The following is a 14,891-nucleotide window of genomic DNA, read 5'->3' on the forward strand; positions in this document are numbered from 1 at the left end:
GGCCCAACCTACTCAACCTTTCCTCATAAGAAAATCCCTCCATACCCAGAATCAACCGAGTGAACCTTTCCTGGACTGCCTCCAATGCCAGTATATCTTTCCTTAGATAAGGGGACCAAAGCTGTTCACAGTATTCTAGGTGTGGTCTAACTAATGCATTGTATAGTTTTAGCAAGACTTCCCTATTTTTATACTGCATTCCCTTTGAAATAAAGGCCAACATTCCATTTGCTTTCCCCTTAACCTGTTAAACTTCTATGTTATCTTCTTGGGATTCATGCACAAGTATTCTCAAATCGCTCTGTGCTGCAGCCTTCTGCAGTCTTTCTCCATTTAAATAATACTCAGCTCCTCTATTCTTCCTGCCAAAGTGCATATCCTCACATTTTCCCATACTACATTCCATCTACCACTTTTTTGCCCACTCATTTAACCTGTCTATATCCCTTTGTAGACTCTTTGTGCCATCCTCACCACTTGCCTTCCCACCTATTTTTGTATCATATACAAATTTGGCAATAGTACATTCACTTCCCTCATCCTGAAAATGTCCTCTTTATCCCAACTCTCTGTATTCTATTAGTTAGCCGACCTCTATCCATGCAAATATACTACCCCCAACACCATGGGCTCTTACCTTTATTAAGTAGCCTTACATGTGGTACCTTATTGAATGCCTTTTGAAAATCTAAATATATTACATTTACTGGGAACCTTTATCTATTTTGCTAGTTTCCTCCTCAAAAAATTCTAATAAATTTCCCCTTCATGATTTCCCCTTCATGAAGCCATGCTGACTCTGCTTAATTAGAATATGTAATTCTAAATGCTCTGCTATTATATCCTTTATAATAGACTCTAACGTTTTCCCAACGACAGATGTTAAGTTAACTGGCCTATAGTTACCAGTTTTTTGTCTCCCTCCATTTTTGAATAAGGATGTTACATTGGCAATTTTCCAATCCTCTGGAACTTTTTCAGAATCTAAGGATTCTTGGAAGATTACTACCAGTGCATCCACTATCTCTGTAGCTACTTGCTTTAATATCCTAGGATGCAACTTATTAGGTCCAGGGGACTTTTTGGCCTTTAGCCCCATTAGTTTCCCTAGTACTTTTTCTCTAGTGATAGTTACTGTATTTATTTCCTCCCCCTCTTTTGCCCCTTGATTATTTAGTATTGGAATGCTATTGGTGTCTTCTACCATGAAGACTGAAGCAAAGTATTTATTCAACTCCTCTGCCATTTCCTCATTCCCCATTATTATTCCCCCAGCCTCATTCTCTAAGGGGCCTATGTTCACATTGGTCTTTCTCTTCCTTTTTATATATTTAAAGAAGCTCTTACTGTCCATTTTTATATTACTTGCTAGCTTACCCTCAAAGTTTATTTTCTCCCTCTTCATTTTTTTTGGTCATCTTTTGTTGGTTTTTAAAACTTTTCCAATCCTCTGGCTTACCATTAATCTTTGCCACATTGTATGTATTTTCTTTTATTTGATACAATCCTTAACTTCCTTGGTTAACCATGGTTGGTTTATCCCCTTCCTTGAATCCTTCTTCCTCACTGGGATATATATTTGTTGTGAGCCATGAACTATTTTCTTAAACATCTGCCATTGTTCATCAGCCGTTTTTTTCTACTAAATTCCTTTCCCAGTCCACTCCAGCCGACTCTGCCCTCATTCCTTTGTAATTACTCTTATTTAAGTTGAGCATAGTTGTTTCCAACCCAAGTTTCTCACTCTTAAACTGAATGCTAAATTCTACCATGTTATGGTCACTGTTTCCTAGGGGATCTTTTACCAATGAGATCATTTACTAAACCTGCCTCATTACACATTACCAGATCCAAAATAGCCTGATACCTGGTTTGATCCACAACATATTGTTCTAGGAAACTGTCCCAAATACACTCTATGAACTCTTGCTCATTGCTACCTCTGCCAATTTGATTTTCCCAATCCACATGAAGATTAAAGCCACCCATGATTAATGTACTGCCTTTTTTACATGCCCTCATTATCTCCTGATTTATTCTCTGTCCTACAGTATAGCTACTGTTCGGGAGCCTGTAGACTACTCCCACCAGTGTCTTCTTCCCCTTGTTATTTTTTACCTCTACCCATATGGATTCTATATCTTCCGATCCAAGATCCTTTCTTGCTAACGTACTTATTCCATCTCGTAATAACAAAGCTACCCCACCACCCTTTCCTTCCTGCCCTTCCTTTCGAAAAGTCACATACTCCTGAATATTTAGTTCCCAGCTTTGATCTCCTTGTTACCATGTCTCTGTAATAACTATAAGATTATACCCATTAACCTCTATTTGTGCCGTTAGTTCATTTATTTTGTTCCGAATACTACGTGCATTTAAGTAAAGAGCTATTAATTTTGCCTTTTTACCATTTTTCCCCCCTTGAGCCTATTTGCTGCTTTTTTTTATGTTTGTACACTCTGTCCCTTCCTGTCACTCTCTGGGCATCACTACCTAAATAGCTGCCCTACAAGGCTGCCATGTCCTTTTGCTTTGAAAGCCTATGTATCCCCTTTCCAGAACCCATTCCCCCCTCCCCCCACCCCACCATTTAGTTTGAAGCCCTCTCTACAGCCCTAGTTATTCGATTTGCCTGGACACTGGTCCCAGCATAGTTCAAGTGAAACCTGTCCCACTGGGACAGCTCCCTTCTACCCCAGTACTGGCACCAGTGCCCCATGAACTGAAACCCATTCCTCCCACACCAATCTTTGAGCCACGCATTGAACTCCTTGACTTTATTTACCCTATGCCAGTTTGCCCGTTGCTCAGGTAGTAATCCTGAGACTGCAGAGTATTGGACCCAAAACTGACCTTTGAGGAACACCATTACAAACCACCTTCCAGTCTGAAAAACAGTCATCCATCACCACCTTTTTCTTCCTGTCATTGAAGGAATTTTGTGCCCATACTGCCACTTTTACCTTAATTCCACGGTCTTTCATCTTTTTGTAAGCCTCCTGTGTGGCATTTTGTCAACTGCCTTCCGAAAGCCCAATTATACACATTCACTGCACTATCTTGATCAGTCTTTTCCATTACTTCAAAGAATTTAATCAGATTAGTCAGGACCAAGTTGCCTTTAAGAAATCCAGACTGGTTTTTCTTGATTGCTCTATGCCTTTCCAAATGAAAGTTTATTTAGTCCCTGACAATGGTTTCAGTTAACTTCCCCACCATTGATGCTAGACCGCAATTTTCTGTTTTATCCCCTTCCCCTTTCTTGAATAGTGGTATAACATTAGCAGCCCTCCAGCCAATGGCACTACTCTTGTACCCAAAGAGGATTGAGAAGTTGTGACCAATGCCTCTATTATTTTGATCTTTGCTTCTTTCAGCAACCTAGGAATGCATTCCATCTGGACCAGGTGGCATACCAACTTTCAGTAATGCTAATCTTTTTAATGTCTATACATTCTCTCCTTTTTCATTGTCACCTTCACATCATCCACTTCCTTTGTGAAGATTCACAAAGCATTCATTTAATATTTTAGCCATATCCTCTGCCTTGACATAAAGACTTCCCCTTGGGTCTGAAGAGGCCCAGAGTTTCTTCTAGATAACTGCTTATGCTTTATATGTTTATAAAATGTTTAAGGGTTCAATTTAATGTTGCCTGCAAACCTTTTCTCATAACCTCTCTTTGGGGCCCTAATTAATGTTTTCATTTTACTCCTGTACTTTCCATAATGTTCCCGGTTATTAACTGAATCTTTCGCTTGACATTTGTAATAAGCCTCCTATTTTGGTTTTATTTTAACTTTTATTTCCTTTGTCACCCACAGCACATTAGTTTAGGATGTGTTAATCTTTTCCTTTAACATGAACATACATCATTTGAACCTGAACAATCGCTTCCCTGAATGCCCTTCCATTGTTCTTTTCCTGCTTTACCCTGCAATTGCCTTTTCCAATTTACCTGTGCTCGGTCCCTTCTGAAAACACTGAAATTAGCTTTTCCTAGTAGAGTGTTTTTACCTTTGATGTTTTTTGGTCTCTCTGAACCAGGCACCAGCGCAGATACTCACACGTTGGTGGGCATTAGGTATTCGGCTCCGTGGGTATTGCACAGCGGTGAGGGATAATCACACTCGATGGGGAGTTGGCAGAGGCAGAGTGGTGCCCAGGACCCAACAGTGGGAGCACAGCTGCAGACCAGGTCCACGCTGCGTCTGAGGCAGATGACGAGCCTCTGGAGTCGTCCATCAGGTGGCAGATGCTGGATGTCCAGCGGGATGTGCGAGGAGAGCTGGCGGAGAGCAATGAGGGTCTGCGTGCCACGTCCTCCATCATGGAGGAGTGTATGCGGAGCGTTGGTTCTGCGTTGACCCTTTACACTTTACATTGAGAGAGTGGTAACTCTCATGGAGAAGCAGCTTCAAGAGCAGACTCAGGGGTTCCTGGGGTTGCACTCCGGACCTGCCAGTGGGAGAGATGGATGAGGCATTTAGTCTCCCTGCTAGGCTCCCATCCATCAATGTTGAGCAGGGAGGTGCAAACGCACCTCACACTGGCAGACGAGCTGCCTGTTGTTTCCATGGGCTTCTCTCAGGATGCTCTGGACGAGGGCACCAGCTCCTCCGCCCCTCTGCCAGTGGCCGCTGCATCTGATGATGCCGTGACGACTGAGGAGTGCCGAGCTATGGGGCTGGATGCACCCTTCCAGGCAGAACCTGCTCAGCCACCGGCGGCCAGAGGACAACCGCTCAGGTCATCAGAGCCACCGGGACAGCAGAGTCAGCAGGCTGCTTCCAATGCCACTGTCAGCGAGGGGGCGGGGGTGGGGGTGCATCACGGTGCAGCACCCGCAGACATAAGTTGAAGGCACCTTGAGCACAGCTGGGGCGTGTCACGGGTGACCTTTTTTGCTTTAATTATTTTGACTTTTGTGTTAGGAATGGACACTTTGTTCATGTGAAGTAACATAAACATTTCTTTGACTTAAATGGGCTGAGCTGGCTAGATGGTATGGATAGGTGTCAGATGTAGCACGGGCTTGTAAAAGTATGACATTGTGTGGTGCTGGTGTACTGGGTTGGGTTCTCATTTATTGAATGTTAGCAAAAGAGACAGTGCCATTAGCTTGACGAGGCATCGCAGAAGGTTCACTGGATCAAAGCATCCCTGGTGTCCCCGCCTCCATGAGGGCTCCTGTCCTCTGCCTTGAGGTCCTCACCCTGCGCCTCCCCAGGCTCTTCCTCTGAACCATCACTTGAATCATCCTCCGTGGCCTGTGGAGCTACCTTGCTTTCCTCAGCCTCCAGTGGGTCCCCCCTTTGCCAGAGCCAGGTTGTGCAGGGCGCAGCATACGTTGACTATGAGGAAGACACACTCTGGACGATACTGCAATGCGGCCCCTAACTGGTCCAGGCATCTAAAGCTCATCTTCAGCAGCCTGATGGTTGTCTTCACCACTGCCCTTGTGGAGGCATGACTACTGTTGTATCTCTCCTCAGCCTCAGTTCTTGGGTGATGGAGCGAGGTCATCAACCACCTCTTCAAGGGGTAGCCCTTGTCACCCAGGAGCCATCCATCCATTTGTGCAGCCATGAACAGCCTTGGTACCTGTGAGTGCCGCAAGATGTAAGCATCGTATGGGCTCCCAGGGTAATGGGCACAAACTTGGAGAATCTGTGTCCTGCGGTCACAGACAATCTGAACCTTCATTGAGTGGAAGCCCTTTCTGTTTACGAAAGCTCCTGGCTCACCTGCTTGGCACCTTGAATGGCTGCGTGAGTGTAATTTATTACACCCTGGATGCAGGGGAACCCAACTATCGCAGTGAAGCCCTGTGCTTTTTCTGCTTAGCTCGCCTTATCTGTCCAGAAGTGGATGAATGTGTGGACGTGTCTAAAGGTAGCATCAATCACGAGCTTGACGCAACTGTGTGCAGCTGATTGAGAAACGCCGCACAGATCGCCCACTGAGACCTGAAAAGAACCAGAGGCAGAGAAGTTGAGGGCCACTGTGACCTTCAAAGCCACTGACGTGGGGTGTCCGCCCATGCAGTTGGAGGCAATTTCTGGACCTATCACGTGACATATTGTGTCACTGTGTCCATGGAGAGGCAGAGTCTCCTGAGGCACTGGACCTCGGACATCAGGACGTAGTTGGAGCGTTGCCTGAACATCCTAGATGCTGGGTAGTGGAGTCTTCGGCGTGCCCTCCCACCTTGGCCTCCCTGCTGGCCCTGCACCAGCTCAGCCTTTGTCTCTCCTCTTAAAGGTCTGTCCCTGGGACGCTGCCCACGCCCACCTGGCCTCCTCTCCCTCCTGCCCCTCTCTTCCTCTTCAGAGGAGGAGGTTCCACCAGCAGAATACATTATCACCATTAGATGGGATGCAGAGGAGCAGTGCCTTGAAAATAAAGGAGCACTGTGCTGCAATACTCAGGGGAACCTTCCCGGGAAGATGACCTGAGATCCTGAAAGGCAGGCTTGACAATCAAACGAGATACCAAGAAACTTGGGGACAACTCTGTACTCACACAGCAAAGGACTGGCAATGACTGAGAAAGTGGTGCTGCTCCAGGGGCCTTTCATCTCGCCCATGGATGAGGAAATGATTAAAACATGAATTCCACCCACTCGTTTTGCCTGTGCGATGGGCTAAAAATCGCATAGGCAACGTAAAATCTCAGTCATTAGGCTTTCTAATTACCTTAATTGGCTCTTTAATTGCTGGCGGGCGCTGTTCCGACTCCAGTGCGCACCCACCAACTTCAATATTGTACACATGCACGATGACATTGGTATGCACGCCTGATGTATTTTCATGCAATTTTACATACATTCAGGTCGGGTGCACGCCCGACCTTGGAACACAAGATTCAGGCCATAAAGGCTGGGAATGTCGCTTGTGGGCTCTCCTGATCAGAGGCTGTGACTTAAACAGAAGATATGGGGAAACTTGGCAGATCTGGGTTTCTGCTGTTCTTCAGCCAATTGGAAGGACCTCTGAGGAAAATTTCTAGGACATGAGGTCGAACTGAGCACACTCAGAAATATTGAAAATGTCATCATTTTAAGTGCTGACAATACTGTTGTGGATTCCCTGGTGTACACTCCCTTTAGCAGTGATGCAGCTCAGGAATGAAGCCTGGGAGGAACGCATGGATTTGTTGAAACAAGATTCTTTAGAAATTTTCCTTTAGATGAATGTCTCGAGATAACCATATGGGTGTACGTCCAATTGCATCAAGGTGTGTCATAACCTCAGCCAGTTTCAGTGACTCACATAAGATGATAGTCAAATAATGAAACTTTACCTGGTTATAAACTTGAGTGGTGATTACTCCCTTGCCAGTGGCCACATCATTTTGTATGTGTTGATTGCTGCAATGCAGTTAAGGGGGTGGGTAAAAAGAAAATCTGCCATTGTACAATATGAAACTGATTTTAAAATGTTAGAACAATTTAACCAAGATTAAAGGGTCGCCACCACTAAATAACTAAATAACTAATAACTAATAACTAAACTAACTAAATAATCGCCACCACTCCAATAACACTCTGAGTGACATTGTAATATCATGTCTGCTACTAAAATGTTAATATGAATATTAATTAGAAGGAAAAACAGACATGTTTCATCCACCCCTTCCATGGTTTAGTGGGCAAAGGCACAGAATGATGTGGGACTGAGGCTCTCAGCATGATCTCTGCCATGTTAGCTGATCTCAGCTATGGGACACTTGGTGCACTACAACTGGCATTAGTGCCTTCAACTGTGGAGGGGGATAATCAACTAGCATTGTTGCTTCTGAATGGCACCCAGTGACCACTTCTAGGAAGTGTGTGTGTGTCAATGGATATCCGCAGCAGCCAGCGCAAAGTTCAGCTGTGACATTTCCTTTGGTTCACTCGTCTGTCACTATCTGATGTCTAAGATCACACATGAAGATTCCCTTGAGTATAGAAAATAAAGTGGCGAATTCATCAACGTATTTAAAATGTTAAAATAGTTTGATAGGATAGATACAGATAAACTGCTTCCAGTGATGTGGGAATCTAGAATTAAATGTTGTATTCCAGGAAGCCAGTTGGTGAAGGATAGAACGGGAGTCAATCTTTACACACTTTTATAATTATTTACAGAATCATACATTACAAGCTTTACCTCCTAACCCAACAACTACAGTTTAGTCTGTCCCTATTTTAGGAGGCTCAAGTGAATGCCCAGTTAATGTCCACCATTTGCACATAATTAAACACAGTTAATATACAATTAACATGAAGGAACATAATCTCAAAATTAGAGCAAGAGCGTGTAGGAGGGAAATCAGGAAGAACTTTTTCATGTAAAGGGGCTAGAAATCTGAAAAACTTTGCCAACAAGTTGTAGATACTGGGGAAATTGGATCTTTTCAGACTGATGTCAATGAATTTTTGTTAGGTAAGAGTATCAGGCAGGAAAATGGAGTTCATGTGCAGTCAACCAGGATCTACTGAATGGTGAAATAGGCTTGAGGAACTGAATGGCTGAATTCTATTCCATTGTTCCCAAGATTGGCAACCTGGATGAGGCACTGGAGGTTTATGGAGCTCCTGAAAGGAGCCAGAGCAAGAGTCTCTGCTTTCTGGAAAACAGGGACAAAACTGGGGATAAAATCTGGTAGCAATCAGAAAAGTAAATGGTGAAATCTTTCAACATATTGCCTGTGTTAGAGGAAGAACTTGCATTGATATAACACCTTTTACATCCACAGGATGACCTAAAGTGCTTTACGGTGAATGAAGTACTTTTGAAGTATAGATATTATTGTAATATAGGGAAATAGGGCAGCAAACTTACACATATCAAGCTGATCTTGAAAGGCAAGTTCTACCACAAGTGCTGCACATGAAGCTGCCTCGTGACGTTGTGGTTTGTTGTTGTCAGTGTTGGCACCTGTTGGCAAGCTGCTGTAGCCACTGGTCATCATGGTGGTGCATGCCAGCCCACAGGGGGGGTCACCATTTCCTCTTTTGCCAGCTAGTGACTTCTAGTCGCTAATCAATTTTTAGCACTTTCATGTCATGCTTGCAAAATCCCTGAAGCAGAGCATTGGGGATAAATATTGGTCAGAATACTGGGGAGAACTCCCTTGCTCTTCTTTAGCATAGTGCTATGTGATCTATTATGTCAACCTGAGAGGGCTTAAAGTCCCATCTGACAGATGGCACCTCAGATAATCCAGCACTCCTTCAGTACAGTGCTGAAATGACAGCTATGTTGTGTTCTTAAGTCTCCATAGTGGAACTTGAACCCAAGACTTTCTAATGTGGAAGCTTTTGTTTGATGAACTTGCCAAAGCAGCCAGTGGAGAGGTGTTCAAATGTAATTTCTGGAATAACTGTTTAAAATGTTATGCTGCTTTTGAGTTTTCTAGACTAAGAGGCATTCACTAACTCTTCCTCCTTCAGGTTCCAGGCCCTAAGAGGACATTGACAACTATGGCCTTCCATTGGATTGGTCCATGATTATGCTTGGTAAAGTACTGCAGTGGCTTGCCATTGTCTTCTGCAGTATGGCTGACCAGGAAACACTCCCACTCTTACCTACCACCATCAGGCATATTAGAAGGATTTATAGGCTAATGATCAATCTGTTTAACCCCATTATGAACACACCTTTCTTGGCCATCAAGTCCTGGAGTGGGATCTTGAACCCAGAGTTCTGGCCCAGAGGCAGGGACACTACCCACTGTACCACAAGACCTCCTTTACTAACTGACTATTGCTCCTTTAACCAAAAATCTAAATTTAATATTAGCAGTCAGAATAGAAAGAGTTAGTTTCTTTCCTAATCAACTGGCTCCACAAGATGCATAGGTTGAAAGCTAACACCTTGGCACCTTTTTGGAAATCCAATAGCAGACAGATATAGTGATGGAGCAGGGCAGAGAGTGGGATAGTAGCATTGCAGAGATGGGATGTTGTAGGATAGGGGATAGATAATGGTGTGGAAGAACTGAGGGCGGTATGAACACCCGAGTGAGATAGCTTTGATGCTGATGAAAATTCATTAGCAACTTTAATGGCCTCAACAATTCATATCTTCAAATCATGAGAAATGAAGTGAATGAAAATATGACCTTTCTTTAAAAAGTGCAGTCTTTTGATTATCTTATACATTTCTAAATGGCCAAGTCAGTGACCAGACTGTCTGGACCCAAACTTTGTCTCAGAACTCATTCATTATACCTTTGGTCTGTCTACAAGCATAGCCCAGACCTCCCTGTTGCTTGCCATTTCAACACACCACCCTGCTCTCATGCCCACATGTCCATCCTTGGCCTGCCGCAATGTTCCAGTGAAGCTCAACGCAAACTGGAGGAACAGCACCTCATCTTCCGACTAGGCACTTTACAGCCTGCCAGACTTAACATTGAGTTCAACAACTTCAGGTCATGAACTCTGTTCTCCATCCCCACCCCCTTTCCGATCCCCCTTTTTCCAATAATTTATATTTTAAAATATATTTTTCTTTTCCCACCTATTTCCATTATTTTTAAATGTATTTCCACCCATTGTTTCATCTCCACCTTTTAGCCTATTTTGATCCCTCCCCCCCACCCCAACCCCGCTAGGGCTATCTGTCACTTGCTCGTCCTGCTTTCTATCCTTAATGTCACCATTAGCACATTCCTTAGCTAATATCACCACCGTCAACATCCCTTTGTCCTTTTGTCTAGGACATATTTGGCAATCTCTTCTTTGCCTCCACCTATCACTGGCCCTCTATCCAGCTCTACATGTCCCACCCCCTTTATCCAGCTTATATTTCACCTCATTTCTATATTTCCTCAGTTCTGATGAAGAGTCATTCAGACTCGAAACGTTAACTGTATTCCTCTCCGCAGATGCTGTCAGACTTGCTGAATTTTTCCAGCTATTCTTATTTTTGTTTCAGATTTCCAGCATCCACAGTATTTTGCTTTTATCCTTGTCTCAGAACGTTCATTTTCAAATTGAGTGGCCACTTCAGGTGAAAAGGGTTGATTTTCATTTGTACAAACTTAGTGCACTAGAAGTTTTATTGGAACTTTGAATCAAATTATTTATAATAAATAGTCAATTATATTACAGCAGAGAAGAGATCAGAGCAAAAGGTACCAGAGAATTGTTCAATTAATTAACAAAGAGATCAGTTTACAAACTGACGGTCCCAATTATTTGCTCCTTCGATTTTACTTTTGATAATGAAAGAAATTGTTCTTTAGTAGTAAAAAAAAGTTTTCATTTCTTATTTATCTCTGCCTTCTTCCTTTCTGCTCACATTTTCTTTATTTTCCCTCTTCGACTTGTTTTTTTTGCTGCAATATTATTTTCTGATTTAAAAGACCTCATAGAGAAAGAAATTGCATCTTTATAGCATCTCATATCCTTGTGGAAACCTTCACAACCCACATGTATTACAACATGTAATAGATCGTCAGTGTTATACAGGCCTATCGGTGAACAGACCAGATAACTTGCTATTGGTGGGGTTCTGCAGGATACCAGAAAACTTTCCACTCTGTCATGAAGAGATATTAATGTTTATAATATCATTGGAAATTATTTTTATATTGGAATTGTAGTAGGGTCTGTGTCTGTGTATGTGTCTATGTGTGTGTCTTAATTGGATTAAAACCAGCTAGTCTGGGTGCTTTGATTTATAGTGGCTTTGAGATGTTAATTAGATAAATGAAAGGAAGTTAAAAGGTAAAGTGTAAATTTGCATTTGTTAAATAAACCAGTCAAGAGTGGGAGTAAAATCTTGTACCTAGCTGGGAGATGCCAAGCAATGTGTTTATATAACTAATAAAATTGGTGGAATGAAAGGATTATTGTGAGGAGAGGTAACATTTATATTCAAAGGAAAAGCTAGTTATAAACAGAAAGGAGATTGTGTGTGTGTAAGTCAGATGCATTTAAGATCTAACCAGCCTGTAAGCCTTAAACTGTGTCTGCAAAGGAACCGAATTGAAAGGAACCTCATTTTGAATTTGTAAGGTCAATGTGCTTAGCCTGGTGTCTGTTCAAACCCAATGGGTTACAGTTCCTTGGTGAAGATTTACCTGGGAGTAATTAATTTGGGGATTTGTTTAAAAGTTATTATGGTAGTAATTTGTAGACATGTGTATATGTTTAATTAGTTGTTAAATTAATAAATGTTTAATTTAGTTTGATATAAAAAGCCTTTCGAGGCTTGGTGGTTTTATTCCTGAATTCAGAGCTGCTTCGCAAACATAACAATTGAAAATATAGGTTATGACAGTTGTTCAAGTTTCCCTCTGGGATTTAAACAACTCAGCATTTACCAACTGCAGTGTCATAACAGCTCTTCCACCAGAGCTGACAAGTAGAGCCTTACTTTAATGAATCAGTGAAAAACCAGCACTTCCAACACTGCTGCATTCACTCAGTACTACATTGAAGTACCAGCCAAGAATATGTGCTCAAATTCTGGGGTGGGTCTTGGAATCACAATCAGCTGACACAGAGGTGAGTGACAGTGTTGTCAACTGAGTCAAGCTAATACTTAAAAAAAGAGGAAAGGTGACATCGTGACAGAGATACATCATAGTGCAGAGTATTGAGAGCGGTGTCAAGAAACCATTTGAGTGTGGGAAAAGCCGTCATGACATGAGTTCAGAGAGACATGGGGGAGATACAAGGGGGACATCATCACAGAAAGATTGGAAGTGATGATCAGGCTGAAAAGCGGGAGAGATGTGCGGATGCGCACTGGCTACCAGCTCACAAATAGAGAATAGTTTACTTTGAACCCACAGGAAATGCTGCAGATGCTTCTGGCGAGCTGGTCTCACCAAAGGCAAAATGTCTCATTTCATGAGTTTAAAAGCTGTCCTTTCAAAAAATAAAAGTAATCTCACTGGACAGGCAATTTGCGATTAAACCTACAGCCCAAAATCTAAATGATATATTTAACGGATGAATCCTGTACATTTCGACTGATTAAACATAAGTAAAAGAGTTCCGTTAGTGGGCAGATTTGGAAATCCTATCTTGGTAATGTTTCAGGAACACAAAGCGGACTCAAATGGTACTCGCCTCTTTCACGGAAACTCACGGTTATCTTATTCCAAGAGAGCAATTTCGAAAATGAGCATTGCCAATATTTAGCAAGCGTTCCCGGGCTCACCATTGCTAAGTGCTGCCACCGAATCGTGTCGCTACTTGTTTGTTGATAACATTGGAAACGTTTATCAAAGAAACGTCGACCAATAATAGCGCAAGATTAACATGCAGGACAATTTGTTTCAGTCTTAATGGAAATGGATAGAGGGCTGCATTCGGTATCCCAGCCAAACACATCTTAATGTACAAATGTATAACAGAAAGGGGAGCCATTCACTCAAAGACGAGATAAGGCCCAGGCTTGGTCTGCGCGGTCATCATCTAAACTTATGCCTGTCAACACCAGTGATAATTTACCTTGTCGTCCGATGCAATGTTTATTTTGGCGACACCAGTTATAAGTGTAATCGGAGGCCCTTCAGTGCCCTGTACAATATGTCTTTTGCACACGCACAGAAAATCCTAGGCGCCCACTCAGCCTGTCAGATGGTTTACTCTGTTGAAGAGTCATGAGGACTCGAAACGTTAACTGTGCTCCCTTCCACAGATGCTGCCAGACCTGCTGAGTTTTTCCAGGTATTTTTGTTTTTGTTTTCGATTTCCAGCATCCGCAGTTTTTTGCTTTTATCTTAGGGTTTACTAAACATGTTGGTGTAAATAAAAACAACGTCTTTCAGCTGCTTACAAATCAAATAGAATTTATTCTGTTTATGCCTTGAATTAAATGTTATGCCGATTGGGTCTAATCCTCACAAATCAAAAATAACAAATTATTCAAAGTCCCCAGGAGGATCCTCCCACTTTCCTTCCTTGTTCCATCTTAGGAGGAATGAGAATTGTGGAAGATGAGCGCCACAGCGTTTAATAATGAAGTTAACAATCACTCTGGCGGCTTTGTCATTTCATGTCATTTTCAGGTATCTCCTCTCTCTTTACTGTATTGCTGAACCACCCCCTTAGTGCTTGTATCGAAGATTTATGAACCCTGTCGGATACAGCGCTGTTTGAATTCCGGAGTTTTAATATCGGGTAACCATATGGAATAAATGTACCATTCGCCGTGTGTGGGCAGCTGTGCATGGGCACAGATCCATGTTCATTCAGAGGCGGCAGGTACCAAATACGAAGATAAATTGTGATATTTTACCTAGTGGAGACATCAAAACACGAAATTCACCAAGACACCTGACTGCAGCTTCCAATGGGATAACTTTCTGTTGAAATATTTATCCCATTATTGTGTTTCAAATTAAACTGACAGCAAGTGTAAAATGATATGGATGAAACCCGTTTCTTTGGTTTTATTCTACAATTTATTTGGATTTACAGCGTCGCCAATAAAATGACGTAATAAAATCTTCCACTGCACATTGAAAGTAATCGATGATTTACAGCAGTGACTTGCATTTAAATAGTGCCTTTTACATGAAAATGTGTCCCAAGGCTTCATAGACAAAAATCAGGGATGTTAAAAAAGGAAAAGAAAAAGGCTTGCATTTATAAAGCACCTTTCCTGTCCTCGGGACGTTCCAAAGCGCTTTGCAGTCGATGAGCTACTTTCCAAAGTGTAGTCACTGTTCTAATGAAGGAAACAGGGCAGCCAATTTACACACAGTGACTCCCACAAACATCCCGTGAAAATGACCAGATAATGTTTTTGTGATGTTGATTGAGGGATAAATATTGACAAGGACACTGGGGATAACTCCCCTGCCCTTCTTGGAAATAGTGTCATGGGATCTTTTACATCCACGTGAGAAGGCAAACAGACCCCTGGCTCAACACT

General features: G+C 42.5%; 1 protein-coding gene across 2 annotated transcripts in view; it reads left to right on the top strand.

The window, feature by feature from the left end:
• The window catches only part of LOC144681937 (Golgi-associated kinase 1A-like), a 166,852-nt gene extending 151,961 nt beyond the window's left edge, over positions 1-14,891 (top strand). For both annotated transcript variants that reach the window (XR_013576880.1, XR_013576881.1), the window contains exon 6: positions 13,049-14,891. The gene's annotated coding sequence lies outside the window, so the exon portion shown is untranslated. The remainder of the gene's footprint in view (positions 1-13,048) is intronic.

This window comes from Cetorhinus maximus, chromosome 6 (assembly GCF_964194155.1).
Source record: "Cetorhinus maximus chromosome 6, sCetMax3.hap1.1, whole genome shotgun sequence".
Classification (NCBI taxonomy): Eukaryota; Metazoa; Chordata; class Chondrichthyes; order Lamniformes; family Cetorhinidae; genus Cetorhinus; species Cetorhinus maximus.